This window comes from Hypanus sabinus, chromosome 6 (genome assembly GCF_030144855.1).
Source record: "Hypanus sabinus isolate sHypSab1 chromosome 6, sHypSab1.hap1, whole genome shotgun sequence".
Taxonomy (NCBI): domain Eukaryota; kingdom Metazoa; phylum Chordata; class Chondrichthyes; order Myliobatiformes; family Dasyatidae; genus Hypanus; species Hypanus sabinus.
In genome coordinates, this window is record NC_082711.1 from 71,069,814 (window position 1) to 71,090,289 (window position 20,476).

Sequence of the window (20,476 nt, forward strand, 5' to 3'; positions counted from 1 at the left end):
ACGCAGTGCAGGAGGTCTGCATTACCCACTAACAAAATATTCTTTGTCAAGATGTAGCATGTAATAGAACAATTGTTGCATATGAAAATCCAGGGACAAGGATCCACTCTGAGGTCTTAAAGCAGAACCTAGCTGGGAGAAGACTAACACCATGAAGTCAATGAAGATACACGAGATGGCAGATGCTAGAATCTGGAGCATCAAATAATCAGGTGTCCAGATGCAGGGTTTCAGCCCATAATGTTGAAAAATTCTTTCCTCCCACAGATGCTGCTTGACCCGCTAGTTATTCCAGCAGATTGTGTTTTGTAGCATGGGATCAATGGCAGGAGAACATGTATCTCAAATGACCCAGGCACAGGTCTTAACTTGAAACTTCTTTTATATAATGTTGCAAGAAAAAAATGATTCCATCACCTTCAGCTGAAACCTTGGCAATTATGAGAGATTTTTGTTGTGTTGCATTGTGTAATAGTGACAGGGCATTTCTGTCAACAATTAGGAGAAGATTAGTGCCATTGAGCAACCAGTTCCCTGTTGGGTCTTCTCTGCTCACTGATCTGTTTAATCTTAATCTATGGAGATGTTTCTGTTGGCCTGGTCCTTTTCCTATCTCCCACTTCCATATGGAATTGCTCCTATGTTCTTTCTATGCATCCATATACCCAATGCAAATGCAGAAGACAACCTTGCTGACTCAAGAATCTGGATTCCAGTGCACAGTCTCAACAAACACTAAAATCACATCTAAAAACTATTAAAATTGGAGTTGGAGGCGGAGTTAAGATGGTGTTAAATGGTGACTCCTTTGCTTGCATCTTCAGAAACACTTCTATTTCCATCTTTAATATCTTTATTTTTCCCTTTCAGCGTTCTTTTGAAGATCCTGACCTGGAGTTACACGCTGACTTCGGTTCTTTGCAGGAATGGGACCCGTTCTTGTGGTTCTGGGACCAGCCATTGTTGTTCTGCATGCCAAAGGTTTGGCATGAGAGTCCGGCTTGAATTTGGAAACCTAAGATCTCGGGACTCTGGAGATGGGCGGATCGAGGGTCGGTGTCATGACAGGAGTCTTGTTTGTCGTTGTGGAGGCCAGAAAATCTTATGCTGTTGGCTCCAAGGCCCGAGATCTTTGCAATCTTCAGGCACAGAGCCCGTAAAAAATGACAAAACGGATGTTTTAGCATCGTAACCAGCAGGTTGTTGTTATATCTCCCACTGGCTGTGAAAATGGGGGACACCTCCTTCTCCCTGATTAGGGAGAGAGAGAACCTGATGAGAATACTGGATGAACTGTGATAGTCTTTGGGGTAACTGCAAGTCTGCGTTTTTGCTATCGCCTAGTTCACGCTTGTGCTCGTTTTTTTTTTGCTGGGGTGGGATGGTTGCTTGCTGCCACTTACAACAAACAGGAGGGGGGAGCTTGGGGTTCTCATGTTTAACTGTCACTTATTCTTTCGGGCACTTTTCTGTTTTCATGGATGTTTGCAATGAAAAAGCATTTCAGTATGGATATTGTATACATTACTGACATTAAATTGGACATTTGAACCTTTGAATTGAAGAAAATGATTACAAGTAAGTATTGATTATCAGGGTTATTTGAAGAAGTAACATTCACAAGTGATAAAAAGTAACAGATAAATTTCCAGATGCCATTTGATAAGGTGTCGCATCAAGGTTTACTGTAGAAAATTAAAATTCAAGGAGGAGGTGGATAGAAAATTGCTTGTCCTACAACAGATGTACACTGGCCATAAATGGGTCTCTTTCAGATTGGCATGATGTAACAAATGATGTGTCACAGGGATCAACGATGGAGCTTTAACTTTTTTCAAGTTATATAGGTGATTTGGATTATTAAATCTATGGCATGGTTACTAAATTTGCTGAAGACATTCAAAACAGGAAAGTAAGCTGTGAAAGGAACATAAGGGGACTACAAGGAGATATAGACAGAGAGAATGGGCAAAGAACTGAGGGAAACATGAAAATGTCCATTTTGGCTGGAAGAAATAAAATATAAACATATGATCTAAATTGTGGGAGAGTACAGATTTCTGAGAAACAAAGGATGTCCTTGTACATGATTGGTAGTGTACTGACACAGGGAAAAATCAGGAGACCCTATGGTAGGCACATGGATGTGCAAGAAATGGAAGGGTGTAGGCATTGTGTCAGCAGAGGGGTTTAGTTTCATTAACCATTTGATTCATTATGCAACTTGTTGAACAGAATATCGTGGGCTGAATGTCTGTTCCTGTGTTGCACTGTTCTATGTCCAATATTCTAATTAAATATGAACATTTAAACAGCCAACAAAATATTATTATTTATTCCTGGGAGCATTGAATACAAAAATGTGAATGTCATGTTTAAGTTACATAGGGCTCTTGGAGGACTATGTGCATCATTTAGTCTTCTTATTTGTTTCTTCTGTTCAGTTTCCTTCACATAATCTCAGTTGCGTTATACTGTTTACATTTTTATTTGTTTTGTAAATATACATTATTATTTGTTGATATATTACTTATGTGTTACATGCATGAGCTATATGTACAGTGTTGTGCACTTTGATCCGGAGGAACGTTGTTTATTTTTCCAGTGTACCATGTGTATGGTTGAATGACAATAAACTCAAACTGGAACTTGAACGTATTTAAGGAAAGATGCATACACATACGATGCAGTTCAGTGAGAGTTCACTAGACTCTTGCCTGAATGGGCTGGTTATCTGAAGATGAAAGGCTGACTGATGCACCATCAATAACGCTAGGAGAGCGGAAGTGAACAATAGGCTTTTATTAACAGCAAAAAGGGAGCACAACATCTCGGAGACTGAGGGAGGAGCAGTGCCCCAATCGCCTTTATACATGGGTCTGTGGGAGGAGCCACAGGAGCAGTCAACAGAGGGGCGTATCCAGACAGGTATACATAGTTTACCACACTGACAAAGTGCAATTTTACTGCTGGAACGTAGAAGAATGAGAGGGTTTCTGATCGAAGCATATCGGATCCTGATGGATCTTGAGAGGGGAGATGTGCAGAAGATGTTCCCTCTTGTGGGAGAATCTAGAACTTGAGGTCACTGTTTAAAAGTAAGAGATAACTCATTTAAGGAGGATTTGAGGGGAAAATGGTTTCTCTCAGAAAGACAATATTCTTTAGAACCCTCTTCCTTAAAAGTTGTTGAAAGCAAAACCTTTGAGTTTTATATGATCCTTGATCCTCGAAAAGCAAATGGATATAGTGTTATTGATAATCAGATCAGCTATTTGATGGTGGAGTGGGCTCCAGTTACTGAGTAGCCCATATCTACACCTTAACAAGTTAACTGAAGACCCAAAAAGGATATAAATAATAAATAAAAATTAAACAATTATAAAACAATTTGCTGTTAATTTATTGAACTCTTTATCTCCTTATCTGAAACAGTACAATACCACTTGAAGTTGATGGGGTATTGGATTCAGTGTCAGATTCTAAAGTGGGACAAGATGCAGGGGCAATGATGAGGAATCTCAACAAGATAAGGTTGGAACATGTGGAAGCCAGTAGCAGAGCAAACTGACAGACTGAGCCTTCTGAATTGGTCAGTTTGCACTACACTTTCATGCTTATCAGTATGTAGGTAACAACATGGGAATTACCTACCTTTAAACAGATGAGACATTCTGCTCAGAACAATTGACATTATCCACAGTTCTCACCCTGTAGCTTTGTTGCAGTAGTGACTGAAGCTGGCATTCAGCAGTATAAGAGCTTAGAATAAACTTGTATTCTTTGCAGAATAACAGGAAGCTATTTTGATGGTCACTCTTCCCTGAGATCAAGAAGACAAGATCAACCTTTGGCTTTTGGCTTCACAGAGATTCACATTTTGCAGACACTGAAACAAAACCTAATACTCTGATATGCAAAAGATGGAGATTTTTAACTTTCACAAATCATGATTCATGCTTTACAAGCTGCATAAAGATATTATGAGAGTCAACTTCTAACTTATTTATTCTTTTGCTTCCTTGCTGAAGGAAAAGCAAAGTTATTTTGGTTTATGATGTATTTTTATTTATTTGTAGAGTTTTAAAAAAAACTCTGGGAAGACCAGCATTTATTCTCCATCTCAAACCGCCTTTGTGAAGGTGTTGAACTATCTTCTTGAGCTGCTGCGGTGCTTCTTTTCAAGGTAGTTCCACAGTGTCATCATGGGAGTACTTGCAGGATATAGATCCAGTGATCATGTAGGACTAATAATGTATTTCAAAGAATCAGAATCAGGTTTAATATAATCGGCATATGTTGTGAAATTTGTTAACACAGTGGCAGCAGTACAACGTAATCTATGATAAATATAGGAAGTTAATAAATTAATTAGTTGCAGTAAGTATATACAGTTCCTATAGGAAGTGTTTATCGCCCCCCCCCCCCACCCCGGAAGTTTTCATGTTTTAATGTTTTACAACATTAAATCACGGTGGATTTAATTTGGCTTTTTGACACTGATCAACAGAAAAGACTCTTTCCTGTCAAAGTGAAAACAAATTTCTACAAATTGATCTAAATTTATTACAATTATTAAATTGAAAATAATTAATTGCATAACTACTCACTCCCTTCAAGTCAATATTTAGCAGATGCAGCTGTGGCAGCAATTTTAGCCTTGAATCTGTGTGGATAGGTCTCTATGAGCTTTGCATGTCAGGACACTGCAAATTTTCCCCATTTTTCTTTACAAAACTGCTCAGGTTCTTTTCAAGTCTAGCCACAAATTCTTAATTGGATTGATGTCTGGACTCTGCCTTGGCCAAACCGGAACATTAACTTTGTTGTTTTAAGCCATTGTTGTGTAACTTTGGTTTTATGCTTGGGGTGATGTTTCGATGGAAAACAAATCTTCTCCCAGATCGCAGTTCTCTTGTAGACCCCATTAGGCTTTCCTCTTGGATTTCCTTGTATTTTGCTGCATTCATTTTACCCTCTACCTTCACAAACCTTCCAGGACCTGCTGCAGTGAAGCACTACAACAGCATGGTGCAGCCACCACCAGGCTTCATGGTAGGAATGGTGTGTTTCTGGTGATGTGCGGTGTTTGACTTACACCAAGCGTAGCATTTATTCTGATGATAAAAAGTTCAATTTTAGTTTCATCAGACTGTAGAACATCCTTCCAGCTGTCTTCAGAGTCTTCCACAAGCCTTCTGGCAAATTTTAGCCAATATTTCATGTGAGGTTTTTTTTATTTTGCCATGTGCAGTCTCAACCCATCTCAGTTACTGAAGCTCCTCCAGAGCTGTCATGGGTCTCTTGGTGTCCTCCATCACTAGTCTCCTTCTTGCACGGTCACTCAGTTTTTGAGGACAGCCTGCTCCAGGCAGATTTACAGCTGTGCCATATCCTTTCCATTTCTTGATGACTAACTGAACAGTAATCCAAGGGATATCCAGTGTCTTGGAATTGGATGACTCTGGAGCAGGAATGGTTACTTTGAGTGCCAGGCTTTAGATGTTTCAGATAGGATAGGGAGGGAGGCAAAAGAGGTGGGACGTGGCACTGTTGATCAGAGAGAGTGTCATGGCTGCAGAGAAGGAAGAAGCCATGGAGGGATTGTCTACGGAGTCTCTGTGGGAGGAAGTTAGGAACAGGAAGGCGTCAATAACTCCACTGGGTGTTTTTTATAGACCACCCAATAGTAACAGGGACATCGAGGAGCAGATATTGAGACAGATTCTGGAAAGGTGTAATAATAACAGGGTTGTTGTGGTGGGAGATTTTAATTTCCCAAATATTGATTGGCATCTCCCCAGAGTGAGGGGTTTAGATGGGGTGGAGTTTGTTGGCTGTGTTCAGGAAGGTTTCTTGACACAATATGTAGAGAAGCCTACAAGAGGAAGAGCTGTACTTGATCTGGTATTGGGAAATGAACCTGGTCAGGTGTCAGATCTCTCAGAGCATTTTGGAGAAAGTGATCACAATTCTATCTTCTTTACCATAGCATTGGAGAGGGATTGGAACAGACGAGTTAGGAAAGCATTTAATTGGAGTAAGAGGAAATATGAAGCCATCAGGCAGGAGCTTGGAAGCATAAATTGGGAAAAGATTTTCTTAGGGAAATGTATGGAAGAAATGTGGCAAATGATCAGGGGGTATTTGCGTGGAGTTCTGCATAGGTACGTTCCAGTGAGACAGGGAAAGGATGGTAGGGTACAGGAATCGTGGAATACAAAGGCTGTTGTAAATCTCGTCAAGAAGAAAAGAAGAGCTTATGAATGGTTCAAAAACCTAGGTAATGATAGAGATCTAGAAAATTATGCTAGCAGGAAGGAGCTTAAAAATGAAATTAGGAGAGCCAGAAGGGGCCATGAGAAGGCCATGGCAGGCAGGATTAAGGAAAACCCCAAGGCATTCTATAAGTATGTAAAGAGCAGGAGGATAAGACTTGAGAGAATAGGACCAATCTTGTGTGACAATAGAAAAGTGTGTATGAAACCAGAGGAGTTAGCAGAGGTTCTTAATGATTACTTTGCTTCAGTCTTCACTACAGAAAATGATCTTGACAATTGTGGGGATGACTTACAGTGGACTGAAAAGCCTGAGCATGTAGATATTAAGGAAGAGGATGTGCTGGAGCTTTTGGAAAGCATCAAGTTGGATAAGTCAAGGGGACCAGACAAAATTACCCGAGGCAAACCTAAACTAAACAAAGCTGGGCTATTATATTACAACAGATATAATCAATAGTGTCAAGTTTAGGTTTGCTTAGTTCAGTTTTTTAAAATTTTTGATTTGGGGTTTTTTCTTTTTGGCATATTTTTCCCATTATATTAACTACATTAAGAGTTTGGGAGGCTTAATACATTTGTGTTATCTATAGCTTATACTTGTATATATTGTTCATTAACTTTGTATTCCCAATCTCTCTGTATTACCTTTGTTGTTATGCTTATGCTTGAAAATTAATAAAAAGATTTAAAAAGAAAGAGATGTACCCCAGGCTAATGTGGGAGGCAAGGGAGGAGATTGCTGAGCCTCTGACAATGATCTTTGCATCAACAATGGGGACGGGAGAGGTTCTGGAGGATTGGAGTGTTGCGGATGTTGTTCCTTTATTCAAGAAAAGGAGTAGAGATAACCCAGGAAATTATAGACCATGAGTCTTACTTCAGTGGTTGGTAACTTGATGGAGAAGATTCTGTGTGTCAGGATTTATGAAAATTTGGAGAGGCAAAATATGATTAGCAATAGTCAGCATGGCTTTTTCAAAGGGAGATTGTGCCTTACGGGTCTGATAGAATTTTTTGAGGATGTGACTAAACACATTGATGAAGGTAGAGCCGTAGATGTAGTGTATATGGATTTCAGCAAGGCATTTGATAAGGTACCCTGTGCAAGGCTTATTGAGAAAGTAAGGAGGTGTAGGCTCCAAGGGGATATTGCTTTGTGGATCCAGACCTGTCTTGCCCACAGAAAGCAAAGAGTGGTTGTAGATGGGTCATATTCTACACGCAGGTCACTCACCAGTAGTGTGCCTCAGGTACCTGTTCTGGGACCCCTACTCTTTGTGATTTTTATAAATGACCTGGATGAGGAAGTGGAGGGATGGCTTAGTAAATTTGCTGATGACACAAAGGTTGGAGGTATTGTGGATAGTGTGGAAGGCTGTCAGAGGTTACAGTAGTATATTGATAGGATGCAAAACTGGGCTGAGAAGTGGCAGATGGAGTTTAACACAGATAAGTGTGAGGTGGTTCAGCTAATGTTGCAACTATATAGGACCCTGGTCAGACCCCACTTGGAGTACTGTGCTCAGTTCTGGTCACCTCATTACAGGAAGGATGTGGAAATCATAAAAGGATGCAGAGGAGATTTACAAGGATGTTGTCTGGATTGGGGAGCATGCCTTATGAGAATAGGTTCAGTGGACTCAGCCTTTATTCCTTGGAGGATGGAGGATGACAGGTGACCTGATAGAGGTGTATATGATGATGAGGGGCATTGATCATGTGGATAGTCAAAGGCTTTTTCCCAGGGCTGAAATGGCTAACACGAGAGGGCACAGTTTTAAGGTGCTTGGAAGTAGGTACAGAGGAGATGTCAAAGGTAAGTTTTTTTACGCAGAGAGTGGTGAGTGCATGGAATGGGCTGCCGACGCCAATGGTGGAGACGGAAATGATAAGGTCTTTTAAGAGTCACCTGCATAGGTACACGGAGCATTGAAAAATAGAGGGCTGTGGTTGACCCTACGTAATTTTTAATGTAAGGACATGTTTGGCACAGTTTTGTGGGCCTAAGGGCTTGTATTGTCTTGTAGGTTTTCTATGTTTCTATATTTCTATGGACCTTCCAGATACAGGTGTATTTTTACTACAATCAATTTAAATATTTTGACTGCACACAGGTTTATTTATAGCTTAGTCACCTTTACTAAATATTTGTCTTCTAAAAAACCAAATGGCTGCACCAGTGATGACTTGCTGTGCCATATTAAAGGGTGTGAACACTTATGCAATCAATTATTTTGTGTATTATATTTGTAATTAATTTATGTCACTTTGTAGAGATCTGTTTCACTTTGACACAAAAGAATCTTTTTCTGTTGATCAATGTCAAAAAATGTCAAATTAAATCCACTGTCATTCAATGTTGTAAAACAATAAAACATGAAAACTTCCATGTGGGGGGGAGTACATTTTACAAGTACTGTCTATGTATGCTAACTAGTTAAATTAAAAATAGTAGTGCAAAAACAGAAATATTAAAAAAGTGAGGTAGTGCTCATGGGTTAAATATCCATTTAGACATTAAATAGCAGGCGGGAAGAAACTGCTCCTGAATTGCTGAGTGTGTGCCTTCAGGCTTCTGTACCTCCTTTCTGATGGTAACAATGAGAAGAGGGCATGTTCTGCGTAATGGTGGTCCTTAATAACGTATGCTGCCTTTCTGAGGCGTCATTTTTGAAGATGCCTTTGATACTACAAAGGCTGATAGGTATGACGGAGCTGAATAATTTTACAACTTTCTGTAGCTCCTTGTGATCCTGGGCACTAGCCCCCACCCCACACCAGACAATGATGCAGCCTGTCAGAATACTTTCCATGGTACATCTGCAGAAGTTTTTGAGTCTTTTAGGTGACAAATCAAATCTCCTTAAACTCCTAATTAAAAATAACCTCTGTCTTGCCTTCTCCATAGCTGCATCGATATGTTGGGACCAGGTTATATCCTTAGAGATATTGACACCCAGGAACTTGAAATTGCTCACACGGTCCAGTTCTGATCCCTCTATGAGGATTGGCTCATGTTCCCTCGTCTTAAGGAAAAACTTCTTCTCCCAGAGAGCTGTGGGGGGTCTGGAAGGCAGTGGAGTCCAATTCTCTGGATGCTTTCAAGAAGGAGCTAGATAGGTATCTTATGGATAGGGGAATCAAGGGATATGGGGACAAGGCAGGAACCGGGTATTGATAGTAGATGGTCAGCCATGATCTCAGAATGGTGGTGCAGGCTCGAAGGGCCGAATGGTCTACTTCTGCACCTATTGTCCATTGTCTCTTGTCTATTGTCTTACCCTTTCTGAAATCCGCAATCAGTTCTTAGGTCTTACTGACATTGAGTGCAAGATTACTGCTGCGACACCGCTCATCTAGTTGGTATATCTTGCTCCCGTATGCCCTCTTGTTTCCATCTGACGCTCTGTCAATAATGGTTGTAACATCAGCTTATTTATAGATGAGATTTGAACTATGCCTAGCCACACTGTCATGGGTATGGAGAGAGTAGAGTGGTGGGCTAAGCACACATCCCTGAGGTGCACCAGTGTTGATCATCATCGAGGAGGAAGTGTTATCACTAATCCCTGTAGATTGTGTCTTCAGTTTATAAAGTCGAGGATCCAATTGCAGAGGTTCAGAAGGTACAAAGGTTCAAAGGTACAATCTAATGTCAGAGAAATGTACACAATATACATCCTGAAATGCTTTTTCTTTGCAACCATCCATGAAAACAGAAGAGTGCTCCAAAGAATGTATGACAGTTAAATGTTAGAACCCCAAAGTCCCCCCCGCTCCAACTCCTCTCCCTTCTGTGCATAAGCAATGATCCTTCCTTCCCCCACTGGCAAAGAAAAGCATCAGCACCGCCACTGAGCACTAAACCGTAGCAATAGCAAAGACACAGACTTGCAGTCACCCCAAAGACTTGGCGTTTCATCCAGTATTTGACATACCACAGGTTCTCTCTCTCCCTAATAAGGGAGAAAGAGGTGTCCTCATTTTCCCAGTGAGCAGGGAGACATAACAAACAACTTGCTGGTTTACGATGTTAAAAATCCGTTACATTGCTTTTTTTTAGTTCTGTGCCTGAATAGGTCCTGGGTCTACAGGCACACAGCTTTATGTATTTTGACTCCCCCGATGACACACGGGTCGCCTGTCATGACACTGACCCTCGATCTGCCCATCTCCAGAGCCCTGAGATCCTAGGCTTCAAATCTGAGACGGAATCTTAGGCCGAACCTTTGGCGTACCGAACAATGGCCAGTCCTGAAACCCCGAGAGCGGGTCCCATTCCCGCAAAGAACCGCGATCAGCGTGTAACTCCGGGTCAGGGTCTTCAAAAGTACTCTGAAAGGGAAAAATAGAGATATTAAAGTTGGAAATAGAACTGTTCCCGAAGCTGCAAGCAAAGGAGTCACTGTTTAGTGACATCATCACTAAGCTCCGCCTTCTTCTAGAGAGTTGGAATGTAAAGTGAAACACCTGGTTTCCTTGGCTGCATACGTCTGGGGAAGACACTCTCAGGTCTCACCAGACTCGTGAGGTATCAAGCTACTGTGACACTGGCAGCATCCCTCATGTGCCTTCTGGGAGTGGGTGGTATTGACAGGGAGGTCCACGGCCAGGGTAGCAGCATTGCATGAGAGCGACCCCTACGCTTCGTGTGGATGATGATGGAATAGACGCCATTAGGTGCCATTAACCCTCTTAAGGGAAGTACAGAGGCCCAGAAGGTGTATGACTTGGAGGGAAATCAGGACATAATGGTGTTCCTATGTGCTGTTGCTCTTGTCCTTGGTGATAGAGATCAGGGCTTAGGATGTGTTGATAGAGTTCCTTAGGTGAGTATCAAGGGTGCCTTTTATAGATGGCATATACTTCAACTACTGTGCATTGATGATGGAAGGAATAAGTGTTTATGGTTATAGACAGGGTGACAATCTAGCTGGCTACTTTGTCTTGGCTATTATAAACTACTTGAATGCTGTTGGAGATGCACTCTCAGGGATGTGGAGGACTTTTATCTCGTTGCTGTTCTGGAAAGACTTTGGAGCTTTGGATAGTCACTCACCACTGGATGTTCAGCCACAGTCATTCAGCTGAGTTGTTAGTTGATGGTGATGGCTTAGGGATAGCAATGCTATTGAATGTTAAATTCTCTTTTGTTGGAAGTAGTGATTACCAGGTACTTTAGTAGCATACCATTTATTAGTCCAAATGTATTACTTAGATCTTGCTGCTTGTAGCTGTGGGCTGTACATCTTGCTGAGGAGCTGCAGATGGCATTGAATACAGTACAATCATCAGCTAATATTCACAATTCTGACCTTATAATGGAGGAAAGTGGCAGAAAATGAAAAGGCCTTGGATATTCTGAGGAAGTTCTGTAGTGATGTCTTGGGGCTAGGATAATTGACTTCCAACAACTATAGCATCTTCCTTGATGTGAGAAATTACTCCATCTATTGGAATGTTTGATACACATTGATTTCATTTTTAACAGGATGCCTTAACACCACACTCAGTTAAGAGCTGCCATTGATGTCAAGAGCATTTATTTTCAGCTTAGCTCTGGAAATCTGCTTTTTGATCCATGTCTGAGTCAAGGCTATGTGGCATCGATAAACACACTATTGGTGAGCGAGTGCCTCTTGATTGCACTGTAAATGTCATATTCCAACACTTCAAATCATAGATTTCGACAGCATGGAACTGAGTCCTTTAGCTCACCATTTTATGCTGACCTATTGGCCCATCTACACTAACCACATAGGTCCACATTAGGACCACACCCTTCTGTGCATTGCCTATTCAAGTATCCCTCTAAATACATAGAACATAGAATAATACAGCACATTACAGACCCTTCGGCCCACAATGTTGTGCCGACCCTCAAACCCTGCCTCCCATATAACCCACCACCTTAAATTCCTCCATATACCTGTCTAGTAGTCCTTTAAATTTCACTAGAGTATCTGCCTCCACCACTGACTCAGGCAGTGCATTCCATGCACCAACCACTCTCTGAGTGAAAAACCTCCCTCTGATATCCCCCTTGAACTTCCCTCCCCTTACCTTAAAGCCATGTCCTCTTGTACTGAGCAGTGGTGCCCTGGGGAAGAGGTGCTGGCTGTCCACTCTGTCTATTCCTCTTAACATCTTGTGCACCTCTATCATGTCTCCTCTTATCCTTCTTCTCTCCAAAGAGTAAAGCCCTAGCTCCCTAAATGCATACTCTCTAAACCAGGCAGCATCCTGGTAAATCTCCTCTGTACCCTTTCCCATGCTTCCACATCCTTCCTATAGTGAGGCGACCAGAACTGGACACAGTACTCCAAGAGTGGCCTAACTAGAGTTTTATAGAGCTGTATCATTACTTTCTTAAAAATACTTTTGTTAAAAACGGTGAATGTATTCAATCCAACCCCTTCCTCTGGCAGCATATTTCAGATATCAAAGACTTGTTGTGTAATAAACTTTGATTTCATTAAAGCGCCTATCTCTCACCTTAAACCTAAGCCCTCTTGTTTCTGATTCTCCTATCAGGAGGGTGAAAAGTTTTTACTTATTCACCCTAATCATAATCTTATATATTTCCATCACATTACCATTCATCCTCCTTCACTCCATTGAAAACAAGCTGATCTTAACTAATCTCTCCCTATAACTAAAGTCCTCCAATTCAGTCATCATCCTGGTGAATCTCTTCTGCAGTCTGTCCAGTGCAGCTCTGTGCTTCTTATATCATAGAGTACGGTGGCTGAAGGTAGAATGGTTGGGCATTCATTAGTAGGATTGGTTTTGACCTGCTTCTTTGTGAGCAGGACAGACATGGGCAATATTCTACAATACTGATTAGATGTCGGTGTTGTAACTACACTGGAATAGCTTAGCCAGAGGAACAGCCAGTTCTGAGAAGGAAATACCAACCAAGCCTTTTCTTTCCTAGAAGTTGTTTAATTGTTCTCCACAAGATGCAGCAGACTGCACGACTTTGTTCTGATCAGGTAGTTGTTTAGCTGTCTGTTGCATACTGCTTTTGCCGTTTTTCCCACACGCAGCCCTATGCTGCAGCTGAAGAACACCAGTACTTTGTGCTTTGTGGTAGCTTTCCTTGCAATTTACATTGGATTTATGTGATAATGTCACAAGCAGGAATCTGCAGAGCAGTATTAAACTTGATGCCAATATGTGAAGCTAATCATTGAAATTTAAGTTAGAATGCAAAAATCATGGAAATCCCAAGATAATTAATTTTAAAAACTACATAAATTAAATTACAAAAAATATTTTTTGGAACATTTATTTTTAGAATAGGAGAAAGGAAGCCACCTATTGGATTCAAAACTTATGCAGATGTGCCCAACCTATTTACCCATTCCCTCTTTTCCCCGAACTATTATGAAACTAATAGGATTGTGGTCACTGGAGCCAAGGTGCTCCACGATTGCCACCCCATTCCCTAAGAACAGGTCTGAGATCGCTCCTTCCTAAGTAGATTCATAGTTCTACTTGTTTAACATCGTAGGGCCTAAAAGGAATTGAAGAAAAAAAGTAGATTTAAGGGTAATTTGTCCAAATTGTGGATTGATTCTCTCACATTCAAATCCAAGGTTTTGTTAGCATGTTAACAAGAAAGGCAAGCAGAAAATGTCAGCAAAGGTCAGTGGATCAGGGAACACCTATAGAAGCATAAACAGAGGAAACATTTAGGTCAATTGAGAAAATTGACTTAAACGGTGAATGACCTAAACAATAAACTTAACAGAATTGCGTAAATGAGAAAGAAGAGTATGTTTTAATTTGTAGAGAGTGGGAAAGTTTGAAAGAAAATATCTCTCACTTAGCAGAGATGAAGATTTTCTAGATAATGTAATTGTTTTCAGTGCTGGCTGCTAGAAAAAAGAGAAATGAGAGACATTGCTACTTGAGGACCTGAGTTATAGGGAAAAGTTGACCAATTCTATCTTTATGCCCTGGAGTACAGAAGAGTGAAGGGAGATTTGATTGAGGTATACAAAACTATGAGGGGTATCGATAGAGTAAATGCAAGCAGGCTTTTTCCACTGAGGTTGGTTAATACTAGAACTGGATGTCATAGTTGAAATATTGAAGGGGATTCTGAGGGGAATCTTCTTTGCTCAGAGGGTGGTGAGAGTGTAGAACAAACTGCCAATGTAAGTGGCAGATGCAGTTTCAAATGCAACGTTCAGAATAAGTTCAGACAAGAACCTGGATGGGAGGGGTACCAGGCAGAATAACAATTCAGCATAGACTAGATGGGCCGAAAGACATGTTTCTGTGCTGTAGTGCTCTCTGATTCTGAGAACACAATGGAACTGTGAAATGCATCAGTTCTTAGACAATGCTGGAAATACTCATCAGGTCAGACAGCAGCTGTGAAGAGAGAAAAACTGAACTGATGTTACAGGTGGTTGGATGATAAATCAGCACAAGTACGAAAGGCTAAACTTATCTGTTGAATTCAGTAGTGCATTAATGGTATGAACTCAATTCAAATACTTATAGGTGGTACCTGTCTGGGAGGAAAAGTAGGACATGAATGAGTTTTTGATGAAAATAACCAATGATAAACAAAATTCAACACAGACACCTGTGCTTTAGGAACCCACATCCTCTCTGACAGGGTAAAGTGCTTGGGAAGTTAACTAGCTGGTAAAGCAGCAGGAAACTAGGCCCTAAATTAGTGGTCAAAATCATCAGAAGTCATGATGAAGTTCTGGGATGCAGCGGTAATGCTGTACCCACAGGGTATAAATCTTTCGCCATAGCAGCATAAGGAAACATATTGCAGCTGAGCAGCAGAGCAGAACAAGGTTGATCCCTAGTGTAAGAGGGATGAGGTGTGTGATACAACTTGATCAGTTTGCCAAGGGTTATTTTAGAGAAAAAAATTATTGAGTTATTCAGGACACATAACAGAATAGTGGATATAAACCCAGAACAATTCTTTTGGATACACCAGAGCAGCAAGTTCAGGTTATGAAGGGCAAGTTGAAAGAGCATTGGTAAGTATTTCTCTCGCTGACAATGATCAACAACTTGAACAGACCAGGAAGGTAAAATCAGAAATGAAAAAAAGAACACTTGAACAAGTGAGATGCATTGTGAAAAAGGAAGACTAATAAGCAGAAACTGTTCATTCTAAAATACCAAAACAAAATGAGACCTTATGATGTGCAGATCTCATGTTCAATTATCCCTGAATCTGAGCCTTTGTTTATTGCCCATCTCTGACCACAAAGGCATATGACTTACCTGCCTTCCTGACCAGAAAATGCAGAATGCATTTAAGAATTAGGCCAACTGCGAAGCCAAAAGTTAAAAATAATCCAAAGTCATGAACACAAGAAATGAAAGAAAAACAACACTAATTGGTCTGTCTTTCGAATATGACCTGTTGATTACTAAATCGAACTTGAAAGATGGGCATGTGTGAGAAAAATTAAGGGAGCTGGAGTAGACGTGATGGACTGGTCTCATTTTGTGTCATTAGAAACATAAGAATAAAAATAAATCACTAGTTACAGTGAGACTGATGGGACTTGTATGCAGGCCTTTGAACAGAAGCAGGGATGTGGGGTACAAATTATAATGGGAGGTAGAGAGAACTGTATAAAAAGAGAAATGTTACAATGTTCATGGGGGAATTTCAATATATGGGTGGATTGGTAAAATCAGGTTGGTGCTGAATCCCAAGGGAAGGAACTTGCAGAATGTTTACAAGGTGGCTTTTTACAGCAGCTTGTGATTGAGTCCACTAGCAACCTGGACAATCATAACTATTTCTGAACTCCAACTCTTCCAATAAAGGCCAGTATTAATTTTGCCTTTTAAGCACCTTTTAGCCCTGTCTGCTAGCATTTTTTTGCTTCAGAAAAACATCCAGATTCTTCTGTACTTCATTCTGAACAAAGGCTCTATCTTCATGGTCAGAGCATTGCTAATGTTTCAACAAATGCAGTTAAGGTTAGTCAGATTATCCTTTGTTTAGCAAATCCATGCTGACCCATATTTCTCTAAATGCTGATATATTCTGTCTTTCAGAACTTTTCCCAACAAATTTCCCAATGCAAAGGTCAGAAACTACCTCATCACTATATTATTTTTTTCACATTGTTACAGCATCAACAACCTTCCACTCCTTTGTCACCATACCTACAGGCAAAGAACAGTGGAAAATTACTGCATATATAGAAAATTATAATGTTGAATTTCGTGCAGAGACTAATCGCAGCTGGTTGAGTTGAGCTTCCAAAATGATTAACATGCAAACATTATTTTTGAAAAGACATTATTATACTTCTTGAAATTCAGAATATTGTAAGTTTTCTTTTCTTACAAATATTTACAAATTACATATAATTGTACCTCTGGTGTAATGCCAACTTTAATTGAATGCTGGCATTGTAGTTCCCAATTAGTACATTTAAATGTTTGCAATCCAGTGGAGAGAGATTTTAGTTTTAATCATTTATGAGCTGAGTTACATTGAAATCGCTGCTTTGTCCGCAGTCAAACAATCACCTGGGATGTTGCTCCAGCTTAATTCTCCAAACCATAATGTATTCACCTCTTCTGAAAAAGCAATTCTAGAGCTCACTGAGGAAAATGAACTGTATTAATTTTAAAAAAATATTAAAATAACAATTGAGAGTTGATGTAAAGTTTTAAATACAAAACTTACAAGCACAACATTTAAATGCTCAAAGATCAACAGTATTCTTATTCTTTTATTCAGGCAATACTGAAGGCCATAGAATCATGGAGTCATACAATCTCAAACCAACTTGTAAGCCCATGTTGACAAGTTATGCGCAACAATTCCATTTTCCAGAAATTGGACCACATACCTTGGTGTCCCATGTACTTGCCTTGACGCTCATTAAATGCTGAAAGGGTACTTGCCTTGACTTCCAGAGCCGCGGCAGGCTTTATTTATAGTCAGAGTTAAATAGCACAGAAACAGGCCCTTTGGGCCAACTAGTCATGCCAGCCAAGCGCCCTTCACGAACCATTCCCTAAGTCTTTTGAACATTGTTCCTGCATCTATCAATTTCACTGGGGGCTCATTTCAAATACCTACCACCTTCTTTAAGAAAAGCCTGCTCCTCTAGTCACCTACAAGTGTTTCCCTTCTCTTCTTAAATGTAAGTCCTTGATTTTTAGACTCTGTTTTAGGAAAAAGACCATGGCCATCTACAGCTCCTTACCAATCCACATGATTTTATAAAGCTTGATAAGGTCGTCTCTCATTCTTCTACACATCAGAGGAAAAACCGTCATCCTATTCAGTTTTGTTTCATACCTCTAGGCCTCAGCCGTGGCAGCATCTTTATGAATCTTTTCTGTCAATTTCTACCCTAATCACATCCTTCCTACAGTTAGGTGACCAGAACAGCACGCATTCTTCCATCAGTGCCTTGTGCAGCTGTAATATTCCATTCCAACTTAATGCCCCAAATGATGAAACCAGGCATGACTTATGCCTTCTCCACCTTAATTGTGTCACCACTTGCAGGAAATTTGTTTCTTCTCATAAGCAACATATTGAATTGGCAGGTAGGAAATTGTCTCCAACACTATTTCGTTCTTTTACCACTACTAGCTTCCATCCCCATCATCACCATCTCAGAGGATTATATGTACAGGTATTAACCACAAAAGTAATTATTTTCTACTTTCACTGATTTACTACCATGTGGAAAATGAAATTAAGACCACTGTTGTGAACTTAAGTGACAGAGTGCATATTTAGCTAAGTTAACATAAGAGTAAATGTTTTGTATCCTTGATTAAAAACACAAATGAAGCAATTATATGAGGCACGTCTTATTATATGAAGTTACGGATTGTAATCTGGACAGTAAATTGGTTTACTCCCCCAGTGTCATGAATCATACTTGATAAGGGCTTTATTGTCACGAACAGTCTAATATGATTCAAATTACTTTTTAAATATTTGACAGCCTATAAAATATTTGTGTAAAATGTTCATCAACGTTGATTAGTTTCTCACAAATTACTATGGAGAGATGGATGAAGTGAACCATTTCTGTGCTTCAGCTGTCGTAAGTGAAGGCATTCTCCCCGTGAATATATTAAGAAAGCAGATTCCACAGGATAAACAAATGTCAAACATAATGAGGCATTCAGGAAACTATTAACTCTTGATTCTAGGTTAGTAAATATGCATCTCACTGAAGGTTTTAACTAAGGTAATAAGATGGCATTATGACTTTGGATGAGTTAATAGGAAAGGAGGCATATGAGTTGATGAGTCCCATCAAGAATAGGAGAATAATGGATAGACTATTTAAAGATGATAATATTGAGAATTTATATTGTAGCAACATGAGAAACAGAAGGGCTGGATCAAATTTCTGTTTTGGTTGCGTTGAGAAAAGCTTATATATAAACAACCAGGGGAAATCTGACCCACAGTGGCAAGTGCTTTGTTTAGGAGGCTTCTGCATACATAATTACAGCTCAGGGAACAGTTGACCATGTGACACCAGTAGCTTCCTGAAAGTAACAATTGCCTTTACAATTTAAATTACATATACTCCACTGCTTCTCTTTCTAAAAGTAAAGGAAATCAGTGATATCGTTACGACTGTGGTGAACTACATATACCTGTCTGGACACCCCCCCCCCCCCCCCCCCCCACTGACTGCTCCTGTGGCTCCTCCCACAGACCCAGGTATAAAGGCGATTGGAGACACCGCCCCGGCCTCAGTCTCCAGGATGTAGTGTAGTGGTCAATTGCTGCTTGTTCTTTCTTCCAGCCAATAAAAGCCGATATCTCGCCTCACGTCTCCGAGAGTTATTGATGGTGCATCAGGGACATGTTTACAAGAATGGATTTACGACCATTCTCATAACTGATCAGCTTGAACTTCTTAAAAACAACAGTTTACATGTCCTTTGTGTTCAACTTTCAGTTCATTGTCATTCAGCTGTGCACATGCATATAGCCGAACAAAATAACATTCCTCCACAACAAGGTACACACCTACTGAACATAAAGCTCACACACTTAACACATAAGGTGATACTACCATTAATAAATAATCAGGCGCACTTACAACACAAGTTAAAAAGAAAGCGCCATATCACCATTGGCGCTTTGTGCCTGATGAGATTTGGGTGTCATCTCACGGCCTATGGTAGAGCTGGTTTCCATCCTAACAGTTCTTGACCTAATGCTACAGTACCTCCCGTCTGATTGTAGGGGAGTCAAGGAACTTGCTGGGAGGGATCAATCAACGGGAGGGATCATTAAATATGCTAAGGGCCCTGCGTACATAGCGCTCCTGATAAATATCTCTGATGGGTGAAAGAGATACCCCAGTGATCCACTCAGCAGTCGTTGTAATCCTTTGTGGTCAGATGTCGTGTCATTCGTGTCAGATGGTGATGCAGCTGGTCAGGGCACTCGATGGTATTCCTGTAATAATCGGTTAGGATTTGCTGGGGCGGGCCTCATTCACTTCAGTCTCCTCAGGAAATGGAGGCGCCACTATGCTGCCTTGACCAAACAGGTGGTGCTGAGGGACCAGGTGTAACAGTCTGTTATCTGCAATCCCACAAACGTGGTGCTCCTGACTCTCTCCATAGAAGAGACATGTATGAACGGTAAGAAGTAGTCCGTCTGTACCTTCCTAAAGTCCACAATCATCTCTTTGGTTTTGCCCACACTGAGACTCAAGTTGTTGTGCTCAACCAGCCGCTGTACCTTCTCTATATATTCTGTCCCATTGTTGTCATTGATGAGTCCGACGACTGTTATATTATCAACGAACTTGATGATTTGGTTTGAGCTGTATCTAGCAGTACGGACATGTGCCAGCAATAGGCTGAACACACAGTCCTGGGGAGCAATGTCCCCTCTAATTTGTAATGACTAGACACATTAAAATCTTGTGCTGTGCAATGTTTTGCCCAGTAACAACAATATGTGGGCACTGAATTTTATATATAGAGGTGATCATTTTAACAGCTCACAAAACACTGTCAAAAAAAACTTCGATCTCCTCTGGGTTTATCGTTTTCACTCTCGTTCATCTGCACTCTCACAAAACATGTGTAGCAGGCCGTAAGTGAGTAATTAAGGATTTTCTTGCTGGAGCTTTTGCCCACCAGCTGTATGTGATCTGCTTGCTAAATGACGCTTTCAAAAGTCA